Here is a 23065-nt window from a genome sequence, read left to right as displayed (position 1 = left end):
ACCTGACGTGAAGGAAAGGCACGGAGGTGTCTATGATTAAACTTTCCAAGCTGGAAACCGCATCATCTGTAGAGTACCAATTCTGGGACTATTTTTAGTAGAGCATAAAACAGCCCCAACGGGCCACTTTGCTCTGCCTTGGCTGCCCGTAGCCAAAGCTGGCTGTACAACACGCAGCAGAAGAGTGGCACCATCAGGGCAGGACTTTGGGGCAGCTGTCCAGGGCCCCCCACCCAGGAGGAATTAAATGAGCAGGAGACCATAGAGCATTTTGTCCATTGGGGCAAAAGGAACAGTGTCCCACCACCCTCAGTCTGCCCTCAGCCAGCACCCACCTGCCAACATTCTTACTTACAGCCAGTCTCAGGGATTGGCTTTTCATGTCAGCTTTCTGCTCCTTAGTTTCAGTGTTACCCTGACAGAACTCAGAAGGGAGCAGGATGGACTTCCCTGCCTTTTGCCCCCTGCCCAGTCCCAAATATCACTAGCTGTCACTGGCAGGAGGGTCCCCAAGTGCAGCAAGACTGGCTTAACACATTCTGAGAAATGAAGTAAGATGTATTAAAATACCTCACCCACTCTCCACACCTACATCACGAAGGCCATTCAGTCCAGCTGCACCACTGCAGCAGAATAAGGTGCTAAATAAGGAGATGGTAGTATGTTGAAGTGGTTGAATGGGCTGTACCACTTTCAATTACATATTATTACACAGGAGAGCATTAAAAATGATAAACACGGCACCACAATGCAACCCCTTGCAAGTAGAAAATTACATTTAAGTGCAAAATTGTCTATTTTGCTATTTTCTATTGGAGTGGAGGCTTTTTAGAAATTTATGAATGCACCCCAAAATTTCATCCTCTGCTCTCAGTTTGAAGTGGCGCAGTCCGTTTCAACCCCTCAGCATGTTATAACATCTTATTCAACACCTAAATAAGCAAAGCATTAGGAGCAAGCATCAAAGCAGATCACTACGCACCCCAGTAGATGAGGCTCCTCTATAGATAAGGCTGCCAGCTTCAAACCCAAGGGGTGGGCAGCTCAGCCAGGAGACCCATTTTGAGTCTCCTGAAGCCAATCTCTCTCCAGTAGCAGAGACAGAGGAAAGGAAACAGAGAGCTGGTGTGGTGTAGTGGTTAGAGGGTTGAACTGGGACCTAGGGGAACATGGCACAAGTGCCCGCTTGGCCATGAAGCTGACTGGCTGAAATTGGGCCAGTCACCATCTCTCAGTCTAGCTAAGCTCACAGCGTCATTGTGAAGGGTAATATGGAAAGGGGGAGAACCACATCTATCACCTTGAACTCCTTGAAGGAAAAAGGTGGGATGGAAATGCAATAATAAATAAAACAATTAATTAAAAACAAAACTTTGTTGTGCATTTCTGGTTTCAAATGAAGGCATAAGAAGGGACCCTGGCATATGTCCCAGTCACATCATAGTTGCTCTGATCATCTCCTCAGCCTTTCCCATCCTGCATCTTCCATGGTGATTACAGTAGACCATTCCAGAGCTGCCATGGAGGAGAAGACTGAATGAGATATAAATAGAACAGAAACAGCTTTCTTGAATTAAACATTTGCTGAACACCCCATGACCTTTCCCTTGTTAATGGCATGATGGGGCAGTCAGGCATGTCCTGGCAATCCATGCAGAATTGTTGGCCTATTGCATTTCATAAATATGGCGAAGCATAATGCTTAAGGAACAGGAGACCTGATCAGATGAACTCAAACAGGCAATACAGCAGCAAAATGGGAAGGGTGAGATACATGCAAAGTGGCTTGAAATCTTTCAAGTTCAGGCCTGTGGGGAGCTCAGAGGAGGCTGAAAGACATAATAACTGAGTACGGATATTATTTCTATCCTCATTGCAGGGAGCCCTGGTTGTGTTCCTGATTAGGCTCACAGCAATGGCTTCTGGCTCTGCGCTGAGCATCAGTTGCAGCATCAGAGGTAGACTTAAATAACAAGGAACAGAGACTGCACCTGGTCCACGTTGATAGAGCTACCTCCGCTTTTAGCATTGTGGGGAGGATAATAACCAGCCCATCAACAACGCATCTTGCCTTCATATCTCACTTAGCAAGATGGGACTCACACAACACCGTGAGCTGAATGGACCGGGATAATTACTTCAGCGGAAGATTCTCATTGGCTTGGTAAAGTGTAAATAGGAGGGACATCTCAAAGTCCTCAAGGTGACAAGGGAAAATGGGTAAAAGTGGGAGTCAGTACTTTGGTCTCTGGGGCTCGATCAGGCTGTGGAAGGATCTCCAAGTTTAGGGGAATCCTTGGGCAGCTACTTTATGAAATCACGTGTCCAGCAAAGTTATGGAAGGATTCTGTTCAGACCTAATGACTCTCCCTTGGAAATGTGTGAGCTTCAAATTGCCGCATCATTTCTGTATTCAATTTGCATGTAAGTAATTTAATCTGCATGGGATTTGAATGCATGTATGCTAAGTCAATGCATGGATGCTAAGTCAAGGCCGATGGAATTTTTGCACTTCTCATGGGGTTGCACAGGTGGAGCGAGATATCAATGATTCTACAGACTGAGCAGCATTTCAATGTAAGGAAGCACGTTCCTGGAAGCATGACCTACCCCCATCTCCCTAGGGCCTCAATCCAGCCAGTTGGGTTGACCAGAAGATTTGTAGTCCCTTTCAGGTTGAGATTAAAATTGTGATGCAGCTCCTCAAAATCATGAGATGATTGAAATCAAGACATCTAGGAGTTGTCATTCTTTTGTATCCAGATTCCAGAGGCTTCATGAATGTTCTTTCATCCCTGTTTGAATGGAGTTTATTTGTGCAGGAAACTGGTATACAGATTTAACCAAAAAAAGAAATTGCACTGAAATAAATCATGTTATTGGAACCACATGACTCCATTCGTGTAACATCTTCACAGGCTGCTGGTTTGCTTCCAGAACAATTCAATGTGCTGGTTGAATTACCTTTAAGGTCCTAAATGGCTTAGGACCAGCACCTATCATGTGAATTTGCCCACTCTCTGAAATCCATGGGGGAAATTGTACCATTTGATGGGAATATGCGATGACACAGTCTTCTCTGTTGCTGTGCCCAGGCCTCGGTCACCTTTGGTTCCCTCTTGGATGATGCCCCATTTCAGGGAGAATATTTTCCTGTTGTGGCAGACTTTTGGTCTTTTTTGGATGATGGCATGTTATTCCCGCTTCCTCCACCCCACCCCCACCCCCGCCACTCCTTTGGTATCACCTGCTTTTAGATTCTCTGCTGCTTTGTATTTCTTATTTTAGTTTTCATTTATATGCATGTATTTTTATTGTATGGGACCATTACCTGACAACAGTGGAGAGTACTAAGTACTTGAGAGCAGACACAATAGGACAAAATAGATGAATGTCTAGGAGTGGAGGCATCAAGTTGCATATTTTATGGATATTTTGCACTGAAACTTGGGGAGAAAAAAAGACTTTGGTTATTTTAAAACTTAATGTATCTTAACTGAGTGCAGAAATGTTGATACTGTTCCCATAAGAAAGCTTCCCTGTTCCCAAGAGCAGAAAAACAGAGGCATCTAAAATTTCAAGTAATGCAGAAGCACCTATGGACTGATCCAGTCTGTCCCTTTGAAATATACTCGGAGTCGAGAGTGGATTTCATGCTCTATATTCAGCTCATAGTGGTGAGGAGGAATGAAAGTTCCCCCAAAATATCTGCTTTATATACATTATTTACACAATGGGCTGCACGTGATTGGCTAATTCCAGGATTCTCCTGTAGGCCAATCAGGTTGTGGATTCACTTCCACCTGAAGCTGGATTGGGTGGCTCCTGCGGACCAATCATACTGCTGCATTGTTCTAGGACCAATCAGACTGCTGCATTCTGAATCCTATTGTTCTAGGACCAATCAGACTGCTGCATTTTGGATCCTATTGTTCTAGGACCAACCAGACTGCTGTATTTTGGATCCTATTCAACTCAGTACATAACACCCTTGAAAGTGGTAATTACATGTGTGTGTATGAAAGATTGTGCGAGAGATGGACTACGACCTGGAAGACGCAAGGGCAGCTGTTTCCATTTTGCCACCTGAGGTGGAGTGAAAAGGTGCCACACCACCACAGCCTCACTTGTTGGGTTTTTGCAGAGGTGGCTTCCAGCAAGATCACACAGAACTCTCGTGAGATCATGCTGGAAGCCACCACAGCTGCTACTCGACCCTCACAGCAAAGTTCACTTGGGTAACTTTGGGCCTTGGGCTGTCCACCAACTCTCAGCCTAAACTGGGTAACTATGAGGATAATATGAAGAAAGCAAGAGACATCTGGGCTACCTTGAGCTTCTTGGAGGAGAGATAGCATCTACAGTGGTGCCTCGCAAGACGAAATTAATTCGTTCTGCGAGTTTTTTCGTCTTGCGAATTTTTCGTCTTGCAAAGCACAGTTTTGGAAAAGTTTTGGAAAAGCTTCAAAAATCACCAAAGTCTTCAAAAACCTCAAAAAAGGCTACCACACCGCGTGCTATGAGTTGCTCCTCGAAGTCAAGTCGCAACTGTATTAACGGTTTTAAGAAAAAGGAAACAAACTTGCAAGACGTTTTCGTCTTGCGAAGCAAGCCCATAGTGAAATTCATCTTGCGAAGCAACTCAAAAAACCAAAAACCCTTTCGTCTTGCGAGTTTTTCATCTTGCGAGGCATTTGTCTTGCGAGGTACCACTGTAAATGCAATGAATAAACAAAGACTAGGGGCCAATGAAGTGTGTGTGTGTGTGTGTGTGTGTGTGTGTGTGTGTTAGAGAAAGGATGTTCTAATCATGAGAAGAGGATGTGGTAAGGAACTGGATTGTCCCTCTTCATTAGTAAGTTGAGTAGATGGAGGAGGAGGAGGAGGAGGAGGAGGAAGAAGAAGAAGAAGAAGAAGAAGAAGAAGAAGAAGAAGAAGAAGAAGAAGAAGAAGAAGAAGGAGAAGAGATAAATAGCTGCATTCATTTGAATGTTTTTATTGATATGTGCCTAAGTTCCCAGGGGATTAACAAGCAATAGGCACTATAATACTGGCACTAACAAGATTTAGTTGATTAACCATCTGCCTTGTTGTAAACAATTGATTACACTTAAATAAATTTGCCTATCTCCAAGGACTAAAAACAGGCACCTTTCCCATGATGTTGAAGGCAGAGCACGAGAACTTGCAGCCTAGCAGCAAAAATATTTTTAAAACATGCCATTCCAATTCTCTTTTACTTAACCTGTCCAAGCTAGGACAGCTGCAAAAGCACTCATTTGTTTTATTAAGGGATCAAGGTACCTATCAAATCAATCCATGCTTGCAGTCCAGGATGTTAGTCTTCTAACTACCGCAGGTTGGCTATGCACAGAATACTTCACATAATGGAGACTGAGAGGCAGTCATCTTTATTTTGGGCTGCTACAGCATTTGAGATGTTCCTCCCAGCCCGTTATTTGTTTTAACACAAATGGATTGTTGGTTGGTCAGTTCATCTACCCTAAAAGCCTGACGTAGGAGAGCTGGAGAAGGATGTGTTACTGAGTCTCAAATGGCTTAGATCAGGGAATAAGGCAGTCACCAGGCTAGAGAGAGAGAGAGAGATTGTGATTGGATGCTGTTCCTGAGATACTGCAAACATGATGTTGAGGGAGAATCCAAAGCAGGTGGAATGAGGCCTGTGCCAAAAATCTTGAAAATTCATTACTTCTTTAGATCATTTATATACTGTCATTTGCACAAGCCACAGAAAAGTTTATGATAGGCAAATAGATTTTAAAACCTATAAAATCACACAAACATAATACAAATCACAATACATATTACTAGTAGCAGCTGCAACCAGCCATCTCCTTCATCAAATGCCTGCCAAAAAAGATGAGTCTTAACTAGCTGCCTAAAATGGTAAGCAGATGGAGCCAGATGCAGGTCAGTGGAGGTGGGGCGTTCCACATAGGTGGAGCCATCACTGAAAAAGCCCATTCCTAGCCCCCTGTCCTCATGAGAAGAGAAGACCTCATGAGAAGAGAAGACTCCCTGGAAAAGACCCTGATGTTGAGAAAGATTGAGGGCACAAGGAGAAGGGGACGACAGAGGACGAGATGGTTGGACAGTGTTCTCGAAGCTACCAGCATGAGTTTGACCAAACTGCAGGAGGCAGTGGAAAACAGGAGTGCCTGGCATGCTCTGGTCCATGAGGCCATGAAGAGTTGGACACGACTAAAGGACTAAAGGACTAAACAACAACAAGCCCCCTGTACCATGCACCTCTTATTAAGGCCACATCTGCTGATCTTAGAGCACGTGGCTCAATATGGAAGGTGTTCCTGCAGAGATTTTTTTTTTTTTACTATTTGTTGGATGGATGGGGTTGGGTGGGGAGAGTGAAATGAATCTCCAGGAAATATCAGGGCTGTTTTCTCTGTGTGGGGCAGGGAGGGTGTCCCTTGCCTTTTAATATAAAAAACACAGGCTCTCTCTGCAGTTTCTTGCCAGCTGAACTTCCTGGAATGCCTTGGGACTGATGGGACTTCCCATTGCATCTTGCCACTTCCAGAAAGTATGGCTGTCGGGAAGTGGCACCAGGCTCTCTCCACAGCTTCCCAGTGATCACATTTCTGGGCAAGACCCAGGGAAGTGAACAACAGCACACTCTAAAAAAAAATCAGAGAAATACATTCCCCAGCCAAGAAGGTAGCAGAAAACTGGTGACCGTTTTCACAGCAGGAGATTATGAAGTACCACCTTGCTGGTTTATTTAGAAGTTGGTGCTACAGGTAATGATGGCAATGATGCTTGGATTAATTTGTAGCTCTCAAGAAACCTTATGCTAGCCCTATGACACCTTGCTCTTATCCCCACTTACAGAACAACCCACACAATTCAAATTACAGAATAACAGGACTCAAAGGGATTGACTTTAATTGTTGACCTATTTATCCCACTTCCTCTGATAGGATTGTGGCAGCCTACAACGGGAATAATGTCAACATTTTGAGTTCGTTCCTGTTGTAGATTGCTCTGAGATTATCCCTGTGATGGGTTTATAATTAAATAAAGTCAGAAAATGTCAAGATTGTGTAACTACAATGAAAAGAAGCATCATAATATCAAATGACTACTATGACCAGAAAAGATTTTATGCATATGTCCTAATAAACCACCTCAATAGAGCGCAGAAGTTCACCAAGCATTTGCCTAGATCAAATGGCCTGTGGAACAAAACAAACAAAAGCCTGTGGAACAATTAGAGCTGGGAATTCCATAGAACTGGGGCCACTACTGAGAAAGCCCTGCTGCATCTATCTGCCTTTGGGCTACAAGCTGATTTTAATAGTTGGATAGCCTCTTATGGGGAAGAAATATTGCCTCAGAACTGGCAGAGCTATCTGGATCAAAACCAGCATTCTGTAATGAGCCCAGAAGCCAGCTGGCACCCAGTGTTGTTGACAAAAGCTTGACTGAATGTGTTCTCTTTCTCCTACTGTAGTTAACAATCAGGCTGCTTCTGAACTGTTTCAAGCACAGCCTCATAAGATGCGTATTGCAGTAATTTATCCTTAAGGCTACATAGGCAGAAATAATGGGTGTCAGGACCTAGATCTCAGAAAGACCCTGATCTGCAAATAACAGAACTGTCAGAACTGTGAGCCGTGGCTGTTACTCACAGACAAGGCTGGAAATCTGCCCTGCCAGAGGTAGGGACATTCTGGTTCTAGTGGACAGTGCCTTCTTTCCTACAGACCATCTGGATTCCCCACCATCATTTCCATCTTGTTTAGATTCAGGCACAACATGTTCACTCTCATCCACACAGCTTGTTCAAGTGTATGAAGGGTTTTTTAAAATAATTACTTAATCCTTAACATAATGCTTATATTCTTGCTTTGCTAGGCAGGCTTTGATGTCAATGAATGGTTGGGTTCTTATTGGTGAATGAAGAAGAAATGCTGCTTGGTAGGCCAATTGGTGTTAAAGAAGGATAGGACGTTTTTTATGTATGCTACTACAGCAGCAAGGACTCTTTTAGCAAAGTATTGGAAGACACAAGAACTACCCACGCTGGAAGAATGGCAGACGAAGGTGATTGACTACATGGGATTGGCGGAGATGACTGGCAGAATCCGTGACCAGGGGAAAGAGACAGTGGAAGAAGACTGGAAGAAATTTAAAATATATCCTAGAAATGCTGCTTTCTCACTTATAATCAGTTTGCCTTGGCCTTATACAACTAGCAAGGAATAGGGGCCAGAGTCTATGCTGTCTTACATCTCAACCTAATCTGCCAGTTCCAAACAGAGGGCGGTAGTAGCACAGTGCATACGTAGAATCAAGGCAGGCCCTGACCACTTGCCATTAACCACTTTAAAAGAAAATACACTGCCAAATCCCTTAAGATTTGCCTTCTAGCCCTTCTAAACTGTTTAAACATTTGCTGTATTCATAGGGAAAGAATGGACTGTATTCAAAGCAGCACTGCAAGGATCCTTGTGCAACGAAACCTTCTTACAACAATTATGTGACCATCTCAAGGAGGTAGAGAAGATAGACTGAGGAGTGATTTGACTTCTGACCCCCCAGGTCCCAGCCAAGCACTGTGTCTGCCTTTAATGTCAGGAGGTAGACAACCTTGATTTCATGCTGGTGGCAAGGAGGCAGAACCCAGGGGGCAAGGGGGGGTGGCAGAGAGGGAGAGGGAGAAGAGGGTGGTGGAAATTGTATCAATGTGTTGAACTAAATGAGAGACTCGGGAAACTAGATAGAGGAGACAGTCATGGAGAAAGGACACGGTTTGAAGGACCTCCCCCCCAACACACACACACACACACACACACACACACACACAAAGTGACTCAGCACACAGAGCATGAGAAGGCACATTTAGTCTGCAGAAATAAAGCCTTCAGTTTTAACATAACTCTGGACTTTTCATTAACAGCAAACACTGTTAGAAATATGGTGGCAGGTGTTTAACAACAGGACCCCCTGTGGAGCAAGAAAAAGAGGGCCGGGGGAGTGCCCCTCCCACTTTTGACCTCGCCCTGCCTGCCACTATCTCTAACTCCTGCCCCCAGCCAGCAGGTGATGCTACACCGGAAAAAAACATTTCCCAGCACTGCTTTATATCCACCCACTCTTTGAGGGAGTCTTCATGGATGCTGGTCTCACACAATTTTGAAGACAGATTTCAAAACCGGACCTCAATTTTTTTTTAAAAAAAAAATACAATGTGAACTTCTCCTGTGTTAACAATCCAAATACAAAGAAAAGCCAGGAATTCAGATGTGGAAACTTAATCAAATTTTAATTGCCATTCAGCAAAATGTGCATAGAAGAGATTCAGAACTCAGTCGCAGTACCTGGCTCCTCCTGGTGAAGTAGCGGTTATCTTTATCTTGTTACACCTGACAGATGGGTTGTATCCTGTTATATCTGTATCCCTTGAATGAAAACGTGCTGATGATATTTGAACACATTTGTTTATGTGCAAATATATGTATATATGCATCACTACAGATATGGCTATTTAGATATGGATATAATCAACAGCAGTAAATCCACCCACAGAATGTAAACAACTATCAGATATCATCGAAGCACATTTTGACAACAAGCTACAGGCATGGAAAGTTTCCTTGCAGTGCACCCAGTTAGAACAGAAGTTCTGAAACCGTGATCCATGCAGACTGGGGGTGGTCTGCTAGCTCCATTTAGGTGGTCCCATAAAAGGTTGTGGAAAAGTTGAGAAAATTTGTACTTGGCCCTGCATTTGATTCCCTACCACCAAATGCAGGTGGTGCAGGAGATATTGGCTCCATTTTGATTAGGGCTGGATTAACCATCATGCTAACATTAGCCTGTGATGTTCATACTATGATGCTGGGGCTGATTCTGGGAGTTTCTGCAAAATATATGTTCTTTCATCGAGCTCTGACTGCTCTCCAAATGGTTAAAGCTACAAATCTCCACCTCTCCTTCAGCAACTGAGACAACACAGCCAGCCAAGCAGCCAGCCCATGAGGAGGATATAATTGTTTTGATATATAGGATCAACAAATATATATTCAGCAACTAAATATTAAAGTTTTGAAGGAAGCATGCAGGTTGCAAAACTTGAACCCTGGTCTTGATACAAATATCCATTCCGCAGCCAAGAAATATGCTCACAGAGGCAAACTACATGTTACACAGAAAAGCATAGCAAAACTGACAGTTTCTTCTCCTAGGCAAGGCAGCTTCAGAAAGGGATGTTGTGAAGAAGAGAAGAAGAAGAAGAGTTTGGATTTGATATCCCGCCTTTCACTCCCCTTCAGGAGTCTCAAAGCGGCTAACAATCTCCTTTCCCTTCCTCCCCCACAATAAACACTCTGTGAGGTGAGTGGGGCTGAGAGACTTCAAAGAAGTGTGACTGGCCCAAGGTCACCCAGCAGCTGCATGTGGAGGAGCGGAGACGCGAACCCGGTTACCCAGATTACGTGACTTCCGCTCTTAACCACTACACCACACTGGCTCTCCATCCTTGCGCAGGGGCCATGCTAATCTTCTCTGTATCGTTCCAATTTTTAGTATATGTGCTGCCGAAGTGAAGTGGCAAAGTGCAGGGTGTGCTTAATTAATCCCATGCCAGGTATATTTTCTCCATTGCAACTTCCCCAATTGCCTCTCCACTTACAGGATTACAGACATGTATCTGCAAATTTATGAGATCGCACGCATCCGGAAACTGGCTGCAGAGTTGCAGCGAGCCGGTATCTGGCAGAAAAGAGTTAAGTGCATGAGCACACCAACTGCTTCTCTCCTACAGACTGTGCTCGCAAACCTCCTTTCTATAGAAGCAGCAGCTATTTAGGTTTCTATTTCCTACATTCTCATGTAACAAGTAGCTTGTTTCACAGAGACAGAATCAATCGGCTCTTAGATTGGAACCAATGCTTTCTCCATAACCTATTAGGACACCAAAACAAATATTCTGGAGACAGCTCCTGTTTCACTTCCTCATAAGTGTTGCTGGGAACAAGGCACCCATTGGGTATCCTACCCTTTTGCAATGGATTGTGATAGTCAACAATCATGTCTCAGAAAATGTTACCAGAAATTAGAAGGGAAGCCCTTTGGTATCCCAGAAGTCACTGATCCAAAACTGACCCTTGTTGGCCTGCTGTCTGTAGTTCTAGGAAATATTCACTGCCCTGTGGAGGTCGTGCAGCAACATATCCTCTTAGTGGGGATTAAGTGCTAGAGTAAAAGGTAAAGGTAAAGGACCCCTGGATGGTTAAGTCCAGTCAAAGGCGACTATGGGGTTGCGGCACTCATCACGCTTTCAGGCCGAGGGAGCTGGTGTTTGTCGACAGACAGCTTTCTGGGTCATGTGGCCAGCATGACTAAACCACTTCTGGTGCAACGGAACACCATGACAGAAACCAGAGTGCATGGAAACACCATTTACCTTCCTGCCACAGCAGTACCTATTTATCTACTTGCACTGGTGTGCTTTTGAACTGCTAGGTTCGCAGGAGCTGGGACAAAGCAATGGGAGCTCACTCCGTTGCGGGGATTCGAACCACCAACCTTCCGATCAGCAAGCCCAAGAGACTCAGTGGTTTAGACCACAGTGCCACCCCCAGCCTGATGCCCTGCAGATGTTTTGGACTACCCTTCCTTCCCATCAGACCCAATCATCATGGCCAATGAACAGAGATGACAGAAGTTGTGTAGCTAAAAATATATGGGAAGCACCAGTTTAGGGAAGGCTGCTCTGGAGTGCAGAAAGTTTGTTCCAATCTGACAGAACAAAGAAGATGGTTTCTTCAAGTCCCAGTGATAAAAAACTGACCTCTCGGTCTCCTTCTAGTCAAACATTTGTATAATGTCACATTTTAATATCTATTCCTGGAAGAACAACTGTCATAAAGACTTCCTTGCAACCAGAGGTTGCAAACAGATTATAAACACTCCACTTCACTGTCCCACTGATAGGCAAGGAAGGATCGTTGAGGCAATTTTACACTAAGAGAAAGCTGTAATTGGATCAGACCAATGGAATATTTAGCCCAGCTTTCCATTTTTTAATAAAGACTACTTCTGCCTGATTTAAATAAAATGTCTAACAGAATGAAGTACTGCCAGAGACATCCATTTACTATCAATCATTTGGAGCCTCCAGCATTTCTGTGCTTAGAAATCCATTCAGCAGGACGGCAGAGATGCCTTGGCCACCTTAATTAAAAGTCTTTGTCAATACGCCTCTCTTTTACGAACTTGCCTTCTTGTTGTTGTTGCTGCTGCTGCTGTTGTTTTAAATCCACTTGCACATAAGAATATACAAAGAGTCCTGCTGGACAAGACTAATGATTCTGTTCCTCACAGGGGCCAATCAGGTGCCTCTGGGAAGCTCATAGGGAGGGCAGGAAGGCTGTTGCCCTCCCCTGTTGCTTTGCCCTCTCAGCAGATGGTAAATCACATCCCATGCAAAAGGATCCCAAGCGTCAGTTTTGTGGGAAAGAGGGAGAAGAGCTCCTTTTGTTCACTTTGTTGCATGTTCATTTCAGTGGGTGCCCTCCAATTCTGGAATTTTGTAGAGGTGCAGTGGAAGAGATGTTCAGAGGGGATTTTTATTATTATTTTGTTTTCCTGTTTTGCCCCAGGCTATTCAGAATTGTGCACATCCCTATCCAATTCCAATCCAATGTAAGATCATATTCTATAATAGATATTTCATTAGATTTGTCTTGGTAAGGTGGGGCTACCATAATCTATACACAAAACAGAGGATATAGATGGTCCAAGAGTTAATAAAAGGGCTCAGGGATACTTCCTGTATTGTCCTCTATTCGTTCCTTCTCTAAAAATGCTAATGCTCTATGTGTTGTTTTGAAGAACTTTAACCTGATGATGCCCTATCCATGCAGTAGCAACAGGGTTCACTTGGCCATTTCTCTATCGCTGAGGCAGAACCAGTCTTCTAGGAAGCAGCGCTGCCCGCCAACCTTTGGATCAACCTGTGGCTAGCTGCTTCCCATGGTTCCAGAAAAGCAGTGGGCATACCAATCCTAGCCCTCATTGGGCAGCACTGGGGTGTGATGGAGCTCTGTAGCCACCACTATATCTGCAGCCCTGCCACTCACGCTGGCTGACCGGGGGCGGAATACAATGGGGCAGGCAAACCCCTGCTCTATGTTACACCAGCCTAGATGTCAAGTGATGGCACTTGGGGGGCACTTGGGATCTAGTAGGTTGCTGACTGATTCAGCCTCTCCCCACAGATTGTTCTGTTTTGGGGGTCTCTGTGTGATACCACTCATGGGGATCCTGTCCATGGTGCTTCCATGATACTTCCAGTCACTTGCATTTGGGATGGGTGAAATAGGGGACTTCATGCTGGCAGAGGCTGGCACAGCTCTTTTGGGCTGAGTGGAGACTGCCACCCCATTTCACCCTTCAGTTTCGCAGATCAGGGTTAACTGGTAACTGTTATCAGGATCTCCATGTATGGCGAACTCTGGATTGTACTTTTACTTGTCACCGCTTTTAGATCCACTTGTAACATTAATTCCTGCTTAGTTTTTGTAAGACTCCATTTGGCCCTGCACTGTATATTGACTCAAGCAACAATTATTTTCATTATTTCTCAGTTCCTCTTAGGCCAACAGGTGTACCTCATTTGCCACAAGTGGATATGGCCCTGTTGTTTCCAGTGAGATAAACTGGCGGAGCCTTCTTCCCTAGATCTCACTCCACACACACCAATAAGATTCAAGAAACATTGGTTTATTTTTCAAATGTTATCCTGCCCTCCCTGCATGGTGCCTGAGGCAGCACCCATGGTGTTTTCCCATTTTATCTTCACAAAAATCCTGCTAAGAGACTTGCTCTATGCCACTCCATAAGTGAGCTTCATGACCAAGATAGGATTTGAATCCAAGTTATCATCGGTTCAGGTCTCACACTCTATACCATGCACCACACCACTCTCAGAATGATAGAACCATAGGGTTGGAATGGACCCAAAGGATCATCCCCTGAAAAGCAGGAATCACAGCTAACACTCAAACACTCATCTTTAATATAAACTTAAGATGTATTCCTGGATCAGGGCCATGCAGTAAGAAATTGCCCCAGTTGGCAATGCTCTTCCCTTAAGGCCATTTGGATATCTGCCTTCATACACTTGTGGTCAAAAATCTCTGCCAAGACCCTTCTATGATCTATAAGTGTCTAGAAGGACATCAGTGGTACATCATTGTGAGGGCAGGGGCGATGTATCTTTTACATAAGAGCAAAGGCAACATGCAAGCTGCCACACAGTGCTTCAATCTCCTGCTTCTCTGCCTTGTTCTCACCCACCCACCAAATATTAGAGTTCTAAGGCTTGGGTTTTGATGGTGATCTGCATTCAAAAACATGCAAGGAGATTCTGAGGGCAAGAACTAGGCTCCCATGTCTCCTTGCTTAATTGACACCATCAGTCATTTCAATGCATCACCCCAAAAGAGACATTCTGTAGGGGCAGCTTTCTGAGTGGGAGATGCTCTGTCAGTCGTTGTCTGATGGATGGCAGTCCAGGGTGATTTTAAATTCACACAAATTAATTCAGACTGCTTTTCAGAGTAGCTGGTCAAACACAACATTTGAAAGACACCAGTGGGGAAATGGACATGCTGATGAGACTTTCTATTTTTGCAAGTATTCATTGGTTTGTTTTTAAAGGAAGCAATGCAATAAGTTAGACCTTGCTCGTTTATGAAATAGAATCAACTTTTTGGAAAGGTATTTGAGCTTTTTAAAATTCAGTGAATGATAAATAATGCTCTTTGTTTAACATGTCTTACAGTGTGGGCTTCATCTGGCTATTTCTTTTGAGCTGAGAAACAAGCTACCTTACATCCTCTCCCTTAGGAGTTCGTTAAATGTTCTAGCACTCTATTCTTTAGCCTGCCTCTGGCTCTAGATTATAAAGGATATCACTGCTGGGAACCAAGAAAGAAGGAAAGAAGGAAGGAAGGAAGGAAGGAAGGAAGGAAGGAAGGAAGGAAGGAAGGAAATAGAAAGAAAGAACTTTTCCTGCTCTCAATCTTGATTTTACCTAACTTGTTAATTGTTTTGTGACTTTTTTGATTTACTGTTAGTATAGAAAAATAAGAAGAAATAGATTTTTAGATTTTTATTTCCAAATCCCTGTGGAGGACATTCACATATGTGGCAAAATGTAATCTGGTAAAAGTATTAAACCAAGAAATATGAACACTTACTTATAAGTTAGAATGAAGTAGCAAGGCATTACAGGTTTGGGACAGTGGAAGCAAACCCGTATGTTCATGCTTGCCTCCTCCTGTCAACATCTTCTCATTTCTTAAGTTGCAAATGTTTCAATTTTTTAGCATACATCTTGAAAAGCTAATCATTTGGGGTATTATCAAACACTTTTATTTTTATCCCCACATTTGTCTTCTAAAGTATCAGTGAATAACTAGAATCGCAGAAAATCATCAAATAGGGTCACCACTGTGATACAGCTGATAGTAATGTTAAAAACACACACAAAATTCCTTTCCTAGAAGCACCAGTTACAAAACTTAATGTTGTTGTTGCTGTTGCTGCTGTTGTTTGCTACCTGTGAGATCTCAAATAGTGGTTCTCACATCCTGGATCAAGCTCATACAATGAGCTCTGAAGTGGATTGATATGTCTTCCAAATTAAACTTTGAAAGATAATTAATTACCAGAAATGGCTGTGGGTGTTTGGCAGAGAGACAACTAGCTTCCAGTGCAATCTTCTATTAGCTTCTAAATCTGTTGGGAAGAATAGGATTAGATGCCAAGGATATCTATAGGATTAAAAAGCAACGTGTTGGACTAATTCATCCCACCACAACCAAATGCCAGAGACTGGCGGGGGAGGAAAGGAGGACAGACGGGAAACAACAGAAAATATCAGTTTGATGATGCGAGATAAGAGCAAGAAATAGCACTGTAAAGCCTTCAGAACCCTCTCGAAAAAGAAGCACTGTATAGCAGCATGTTTCAGAAAATGACAAAATAAAGAGGCACGGCTTCGAATTCCACTCATTGTCGGCATTTCTGAATAACAAAGCTTACCTTTGCGAAGCAGAGACACCTGTTAGGTGATGAGGAAGCGTCTCTCTTCTGTGCGAGGTTTCCCAGGCGAGCTGGGCAAAGATGCTCTGACTTTCTTTCTCCTGGCGGACTGGATGCCTGCTCCTTGCTGTAAAGATGCCGCCTCTGTCAAGTGCTGGAGGTGCTGCGCCTCCGAATCCTCTTCTCTTGCATAAGTAGCTGCCCACAGCTCTGGTGTTGAAAGCTCTTGATTTGCTTAGCGTACAAGCGGGTCTCTCGCTCGCCGCGATGCTCACACATTTGATTCACGTTTGAAACTCCTCCAAAGACGCTGATGTCGAGCAGCTTGCCAAGCATTTATTATCTCGGCAGGGAGCTGTCCGAATCCAGGGTGCTGAAATCAAACTCCCCGCGCGGGGGCCAGGAGCACAAAGCCTTCCGCGGAGGGAGCTGTCCAACAACGTGGTGCTAAATTCAAGCTCCCGGGGCAAGGGGGCTTCAGCATGCAATGCTTCGCGCAGGAAGCCACAGCGAGCACACCCTCTGCTTAAATTATTTGCTCCCAGGATACCAAAGCGATGGAGGAAAGGTCTGAACCTTGTAAAGGGCTTTCATTTGTTATGGTACTGATACTTCCTTCTGGTCGTCAGGATCAGTACTGATCCTTATAAACAATAGGAAGGGGAAGAATGTTCTCCTGTTTGGATTCTGTAGGTGGATCCCAGTACAGAAACCACCATGAAGGGGTCCCCCCGCAAGCTTATTAAGGGACTGGAGGCAGCAGAGGGTTATCTCAGGATGCCTCTTCACAATCCTCAAGTGGGCGTTAACCTAAAGCTATAAATGCATGTTTGTGACATCTGTTAAACGTCTTGAAATTTCTAGCTTCAAGGGTTAAGGGTAAGAATGTAAATTAAGGCAAGTTATAAAAGAAATATTAGGGAGAAAAAATGACAGGCAAGTAGATATGGCCCAAAGCAGAAAGGCAAAGCCTTGCAGCATTTTTCACATGCAGCTGCCATGACTCCAAGATAGTAGCTGGTGGGATCTATTTTGTTGTTTCTAGAACCCCAAGATCCACCAGATGGAACCGAGTGCAAAATCCTTAGAGAGATAGGAAGGCAGGGCACCCAGGAATTCGCTTTTAGTATTAAAATTGAACTCACTGTCCTTTCACACAAAAGTCCATTCTAGGTTCTCTCCAAACTTTCTCAATTTCAGCAGGTAAATGTGGCATTTGAAAAAGTTGTTGCTATTGTTAAACAGCTGGGAGTCAGAAATCCTTCTTCAACTACTGCAAACCACCCAGAGATCTACCAGATTAACTTCTGACAACCCCTCCTGTAAGAAATGCACTTGCCTCTATGGTGACGTCTCTTTCTAATTCCCATGAATTTGTGGGTAAATATGATGGTTCAATATTTTAAGAGTTTGTCACCTCTAGTTAAATGCATCTCAACTCTTCAGCATTTGTGTCCTCCCTTGCCTGAGCACCCAGATGATCTGTACTGGGAATCCATGAGAAACATATATTCCTTTAGAAAATATATAATAGATTTTTATATAGAAGAAACTAGCAGCAAGCCCAGGATGAAAGAGCCTAAAATACCCCAGATTTAATTATGGAGGGGGGGGGAGAATCATTCTCTTAAGTTTAATCACATCCTACTGGTGGATAAAGCTATGGTTTGAACTTAATTTACTAAGTGAGCAGATCAGCTTGATGGTGTGGAAAGACAAATTATTCTCTTGAATTGCTCCCAGTCTAGGGGTAGTTTGTGTTCAGGGCTGACATGTTTTCTCCCTTTCCTCATGTTAATAGCCTCTTTAATCAGCTACTAATTATGTGCAATGGGGAAACAATTCAGTCAACAGGCCATCTTTCCCTTTCCATTTTTTTTTAAATCAATTGAATACCTTAAGTTGAGTGCATCTACAGGACAAGGGCCAAAATGTATTTATAATATATTATTAGTGATGTGCTCTCAGATGTGTAACATATGTGACTTTGAGCTCTAGGCTCCTGCAATACTCCCTGTCCCTGAGTTTCTTCCTAGCAGAACTGCATATTGTCCCTTGAGGCCCTTACCTGGAATTGGGCACAGATTCATGACTTCTTGCTCTCCTACAGTTGTCATCACCAAGGCTGCTCACACACCATATATTTACAGTCCACACAGCCCAGTAATCTTGGAAGCTGTAGTTTACCTCTCACAGAGCCAGAATTCTAAATGCCCTTGAGCTAGAGTTCCCAGGATTCTTGAAGGGAGGAAATGTGTTTGAAATGTATGGTGTGTACACAGATAGGTTCAAAATGTTGGTACTAAAAGAGAACCAGTGATTTCCAATCCATTTTCGAAGCTCAATTTATGGTACTAGTGCTTGCCTATAAACCCTACATAGCCTGATATCCAGGAATCTGAAGGAACTCACCCCACATATACCTACCCAAACTTTGAGAACTTTCTGTTCTCCAAAGCTTTTTAGAGTTTTAAAGAGTTTACTAGCCTATTGTATTTAGCTACTGGTTTATTGCCTTGTGGGATATCTTTGGGAGAGGAAAAGGTTAAGGAGTAAACTCTACACAAATCCAGAATGGAGTCCCTAAGATGGCTGGATGGCATCTTGTAAGCCTTCTTCCAGCAGCTCCTGCAGACAAGCTGGTGCCAAATGTATTACAGTCGTACCTTGGAAGTCGAACGGAATCCGTTCCGGAAGCTCCTGCAGCCAATTGGAAGCCACGGAAGCCTCGTTGGACATTCGGCTTCCAAAAATAGTTCGCAAACTGAAACAGTCACTTCCGGTTTTGCGGCATTCGGGAGTCAAAACGTTCAAGAACTAAGTTGTTCGGAAACCAAGGTGCAACTGTACTTTGTTTTCCTTTGGACCACATCAGTGATGCTGAGACCTCCAGCCCAGGCAGTTCAGGGCCTCCATGCACACTGTCCAGGTTTGCACCCCAGAGAGATCACTTCGGTGCTGCTAATGCAGCAAAACAACATGGAAGGCAGCAGTTGCGAGTTACCGGCCTCTGTAGCAATAGCAGGCATTGTGATTCTCCAGCAATTTGACTTCACCTCCGTAAGCACACTCCATTGTTTCCCGAGACAGACGGGTGCCAACATTATCACTGTGGCAAACTTAATCTATTGTGATTGTATTTCAGCCTTAATTTTGTAAACCATTCTAGAATCTTCAATGAAAGGCAGTAGAAACTCATAAATAAATACATAGGTTTTACTACTATATAGTGAATTTTCCTACTGAGCATTCTACTAACCTGACATTGCTTTGAATCCTGGTTTTCTAATTGTGAGTTCTATGATGTTGGTTGTGGAAGATGATAGTGATTGTGAAATCCTCTAATGTAAACTGGGTGTAGTGTGATCAAGTGGCAATGAAAGGAAGATTCACCTGAACAATATGCTTGAAGAATAAATTTACCCTGCCAACACACTACATTGCCCAGTGGGTATTGCATGTAGGGATGTAAATCATTTTAGTGCAAAAATGTGAAATTTTATGAACATTTAGAATTAATTGAAGCACATTTGACTTTCCATTTAAATTCTTCCAGGAATCCCACAAAAGGCTGTTGCTTCTCATTAACTGGTATTTGGTAGCATACTGCAGATGTGGGGAACCTGTGACCAGCCGGGTGCTGTTGGACTACAACTCCTATCATTCCTGAACACTGGTCATACTGGCTGGGGCTGATGGGAGTTGGAGTCCAGCAGCATCTGGAGGGTCATGGGTTTCCCCACCTCTGGCACAGTACCTACATATTTAGAGATTCTATATAGCCACCATGTCTAATAGCCAATGATAGGCTTTTCCTCCCCTTCAAAAGCCATTTAAGCCAGTGGTAAACATTACCATACCTTGTGGCAGAAAAATCTACGAATTCATTATCCACTGATTGGAGCAGCACTTCCTTTTATCTGCATGAATCTATTGCCAATCATTTTCACTGGATGATCTGAATTTGTAGTACAGTGGTACCTCGGGTTAAGAACTTAATTCGTTCTGGAGGTCTGTTCTTAACCTGAAACTTTTCTTAACCTGAAGCACCACTTTAGCTAATGGGGCCTCCTATTGTTGCCGCGCCACCGGAGCACGGTTTCACTTCTTATCCTGAGGTACCACTGTATTATGAAAGGGAGATAAATGTATATCTCTCCACCTTCTCCACATCATCTGCAATTTGATAGAACTGTTTTTGCACCTCCTCTGAGACAGCTCCCCTGTCCAAATATTCCAGCCTTTCCTTGAAGGAAAATCACTCTAGCCTCCAAATAATGCCCTTTTCTGTACCTTTCTCAGCTCTGTGATGTCCTTTTGACAAGAAAGGACTGGAGCACAGTAGGCAAAGGATCTGATTTCAGCTCCTAGCATCTCCTGGTAGGGCTGGGAAATACCCCTGTCAAAAACCATGAAGAGTGTCAGAGAAAGTAGACAGTACTGCTCTAGGTGAACCAATGGTCTGAATTGATATAAGACAGTTTCCTATGTACCCAACGTTCCCTTTCTGAGATAGAACTAAGGATTCTTCACAGCATCCTGAATGTGGCTGTGGCATTGATTTATATGAAGGCATTGCAATACTGGCATCTTTATTTTAAATCGCTTCCTAGAAGTCTCCAGCATTGAATTTACATTTTCCACAACCATTCATGATTACTATTGATCTATCCATCATGAGTCCAAGACCACTTTTTTGGAGAGCCATAGCCAACTCAGATCCCATCAATGTGTAGTTGCTAAATGAGTCTCTTTCTGCAAAATACAACACCTTCTGATCAGTCACCTGTCTTTCAGACATCTTCAGAAGACTGGTAACAGTATACAGTGGTACCTCAGGTAAAGTACTTAATTCGTTCCGGAGGTCCGTTCTTAACCTGAAACTGTTCTTAACCTGAAACACCACTTTAGCTAATGGGGGCCTCCTGCTGCCACTGCGCTGCCGGAGCACAATTTCTGTTCTCATCCTGAAGCAAAGTTCTTAACCTGAAGCATTATTCTGGCTTAGTGGAGTGTGCAACCTGAAGCGTATGTAACCTGAAGCGTATATAACCTGAGGTACCACTGTACTTCGTGCCTCATACATCTTCTAAAATTTAGAATAATCACTTGGGCGGGGGATCAGACCTGTAAGCCACCCCTGTCCTAAACACATGTATACCTATCCATCCTATCCACAGAATGTTTCTTCGTACCTGCAATAAACACTGAGACAAGCAAAATGATGCACAACTTCCTTGTATACACTGCAACACAGAAACACATATGTAACCATTTCACAAGCATTTCATCAATCAAGCTCGTGCCATTGGCAACACAAAGAAATCTGGGGAGATGCATTTTCATCGTAAGAGAGCTGTGACTGCAAAGGAAGGAATTTATTTCCTTTTTCCCTACTACACACTTTTACATTTCACTTTCTACCACTCCCTTGGTGACTGCATGGAAACAGCCAATATTCCGCCCAATCCCCTGAGCACATTTCAGACTGAAAGACAAATCCCCCCAGGGAATTTTCTGTTCATCTATAAAGCATCTCTTTTTACTTCTCTCCCTACAGCCAACAGATTTAGATGAGATCAGATGAAAACCTTTTACAAGGCACTGAGCAGTACTGAGCAATGCAATTGGAACCCAAGGCAGAGTTGAGAAATGGATAAATGTCCACCACATGTGCCATAACAGCATCTTGTTTGGAAGAATAAGATGTCATTGGGCAACATGGCTTGGTACATACACACCCAATTCTAGGCTCAAATAAACCTTATTATTATTTTCAAGACAGCTGTGTATTTCTGTGCTCACTAAGCATCCCCAGCTCTCACTGGGCTGTATTGCGGTTTCTCAGCTTCCATTATTGTTCTTTTTTAGGTGGGGTAGACACACTTTGTGCTCAACTCCAGCTCTATTACATTGTTTAACATATGTCTGTTTGTAGCCTTTCTTCCATCCCTGGGGACATTTAAAAATGGCTTCTCAGCATGAACCAGGAAGTGACTTATCCAGACAATTAGATGGCTCTTCCTATCCTTTATATATGTGAACTATGTTTCTCTGCTCTGTTCCAGCCACTACATTCTATTCCCTCCTCCCACCCAATAGTCAGTTTCCCCCTCCACTAATCTTTCTGCATGTCATGCCATTATTACGAGGCTACCGTGAGGTTCCTTCATCCTCCCAACTTCAGATCTATTGTATTTGTGTAAACCTTGAGGTTACCCTGAGTCTGCGGGTGCTTTACCCTTGGTCATCAGTGGTGCAGTTTTGGCTACAAAAGCATGAGCATGGGAAGACTTAAATCAATATTAATATATAGAAAAACATTGCAGTTATTTTCTGACTTAATTTTAATAAAATGTGATGGGGGAAACCAGTTTGCTGCAGGGAGAATGTAAATTGACAATCCTAATTAAGCCTCCTTCTGAGCTCTGTTTGTCAAATGTAAATGGCCATTTCCCAACAAGCATTGTCTTAAGTTGTGTCCCTAGAGCAGCTAAATTGGCATGATTTTGATCTAGCTCCGAGGACTTCCGGTCGGCGCCAGCGTTTAATGGCGGTCCTTGCCTCGAGCTCCGAGGCAGGACTGCTCCGCGAGTTCGGGTCTGACCCGCTACGGCGAGCGGGGGACCCCTAAAATCACAGGCGCAGAAGCCTGTGAACAAGGAGACTCGGCGGGCACCTTTTGCGCCCCCCGGTACTGCAAAAGAGCCTTTTTAAAGGCTCCGGAGCGGCATCGGGTGTGAGCGCGGTGCTGAGAGTCGCAACCCAGCCCGCGGAGTGAAGCCGCGTCGCCATTGAACGGAGAGCGCCGATTCCTTCCTGAAACTGGAATTTGACCATAAAACCCGTGAGTAAGACTGACAGACGGGAACGGGATACTTAAATTGAATTTTGGAAATTTGGCTGAAAACGGGAAAGGCATAAAGTAAGGAAGTCTGCCTCCCCGGACTGCATGGCAATTAAAGCA

General features: G+C 43.7%; 1 protein-coding gene and 1 pseudogene across 1 annotated transcript in view; both read right to left on the bottom strand.

Moving 5' to 3' along the window:
* The window catches only part of GRM2 (glutamate metabotropic receptor 2), an 85984-nt gene extending 68370 nt beyond the window's left edge, over nucleotides 1-17614 (bottom strand). Inside the window, exon 1 of the mRNA XM_028718723.2 lies at nucleotides 16099-17614. The gene's annotated coding sequence lies outside the window, so the exon portion shown is untranslated. The remainder of the gene's footprint in view (nucleotides 1-16098) is intronic.
* LOC144327093 (U6 spliceosomal RNA) lies at nucleotides 10518-10591 on the bottom strand (annotated as a pseudogene).
* Nucleotides 17615-23065: the final 5451 nt, after the last annotated feature.

The sequence above is a fragment of the Podarcis muralis genome, chromosome 2 (genome assembly GCF_964188315.1).
Source record: "Podarcis muralis chromosome 2, rPodMur119.hap1.1, whole genome shotgun sequence".
Classification (NCBI taxonomy): Eukaryota; Metazoa; Chordata; class Lepidosauria; order Squamata; family Lacertidae; genus Podarcis; species Podarcis muralis.
Note: the sequence above shows the minus strand (reverse complement) of the source record. Positions and strands in the feature narration are given on the sequence as shown.